Source organism: Echinops telfairi, unplaced genomic scaffold (assembly GCF_000313985.2).
Source record: "Echinops telfairi isolate 266 unplaced genomic scaffold, ASM31398v2 ScPeMD7_7466;HRSCAF=8504, whole genome shotgun sequence".
NCBI lineage: Eukaryota > Metazoa > Chordata > Mammalia > Afrosoricida > Tenrecidae > Echinops > Echinops telfairi.
Window position 1 is genome coordinate 7,430,746 of NW_022111366.1, and position 2,010 is coordinate 7,432,755.

The window sequence follows — 2,010 nt, forward strand, 5'->3', positions numbered from 1 at the left end:
GATCTTCCAAGTGTGTGAGCATTGTCTTACATTCACATTAAAGATGACACTCTGATCAATGGCACCTTCATTTTGAAAGGTGATACTCTTTCATCCATGGCATTGAAGTCTCTTCCCTGAGAAGTTTGGGTTAATTCCTGTTTTGGTCTCTAGAAGCTTTAATTAAGACAGAAAAACTTGAAGCTCGCACATCCTTCACACTAACCATTAAAGGTTAGGATTTTTCTTTGTTGAGGCCCCTGCTCCCTCAGGGATATTTTAGTAAGAAGAATGTGATGCAAAGATTTCCAGATGCTGCCTTTCCGACGTGTCTCAGCATGCATCTATAAGCCATCTGGTAGCAGCAACAACCAATGGGGTTGTGTCTACGCGTAAGTGTTCATGCAGGTGAACGGATACTAATCGCAGCAATGAAACCGATCCGTATTTGTCAACCACATTGATTGTATTGTTGGACGGAGCTCTCTGTGACCAATGCTGGCTTTTAAAATTCTCTAGTCAGGTTTGCTTTCTGCTGGGACTGGGTCTCCCTCAGACAAGGCAAATCCGGGGTTAGGTCAGACGTTATTCGAGTTTAATTGTAGGGTGCCTTCTGCCCTATTTAAGCAGACTCTTCAGGGGCATTCACTTGGTTGTTGTCATGAATATGCAAATGTGTTTACACTCTCCATGCCCTTCCTATCCAGTCAAGGAGAAGGAGGTCTCAGAAGGGTGCTAGCGGGTGGGCGTGGACATGTTGAGTGGCTCTCTAAGCCAAGGGTACATTTATACTTTGATTCTGCAGTTTTATGACCTGGAAAATGGCATAAAGCTTAAGCGGCAGCATTCCCCTCTCCTCCCCTTGTTCCTGGAATGAAAGATGATCTCCCTAAGCCATCCTATTCTGGGCCCTCCACCAGCTTTGAGCTGTCTCATTAATGCAGCCCCTTCCTTTCCAAGTTGTGGTGACTCTGCCAGGGGCTGGGCGGATTTCCTCTATTGAGAAAGCAAAGTCTTACTGCTTCAAATGAGCAATTAATAAGAAATATTACTAATATAATGAATACTTTTAAAAATACAGAGTATTCAATCGACATTTTTAAAAAAAAGGACTGTTCCGCACAGCAAAAGCTATTGATTGCCTACTTAAAAAATTATGATAGTAGGAAACGTGCATTAAGCACTTCATTTGTGATGTCTTTCGCTGGTTTATGTCAATGGGCTCAATCTTATTAGCATGTCAAACCTATACAATTCTCTTGTCCTAAGTGTGCAGATTTGGAAACAGCAGCAGGGTATTGGGAAACTTTCCCAGGACTCTCTAGTTTCTTTCCCCATCAGATCTGAACACTGGTCTGAGTGGTTATTAAAGTAAGAAAGGTAACACGACTACGGATTTCAGTGCTTTTGTAGTACATGGGCTCGTTTCAAACAATTAGAGAAAGAAAAAAATGTGTCCAGGGTCACAAGTCTTGTAAATGACAGTTGACCTGCGATTGAAACAAAATGAATTGATCTTCTCCTTAAGCAATCCATTATCCAGTTATGCTGTTGCTCTGTGCTGTGGACTCCTGGCAACCCTGTCTACGGAAAGCAGACACTCAGTCCATCCTGTCCATTCCAGTGTTGAAATAAGTGTACTGAGGACTTGGGGCGCGAGGAATAATAGTTCAATGAGCCTAATATCTCATCTTAAATACTTTACTGCTAGTGAAGACCAGTAAGTAGACAAACCAACAATTTATCTACTGAGACTAATAGATCAATCAACAACTGAAGGACGGATGACATGAAAAACAGTAGATGTATGCTAAGTGCCTTCAGGGACCACCGAGGGGCGGAGTTTAAATCAGAGCAAGGGAGGCTTCTGGGAGAAAAAGTCATCGGTGAAGAAGTTACACTTTATATATTTTTTGAATCATTTTATTGGAGGCTTGTACAACTCTTATCACAATCCATACATACATCCATTATGTCAAGCACATTTGTACATTTGTTGCCATCATCATTCTCAAAACATTTGCTTTCTAC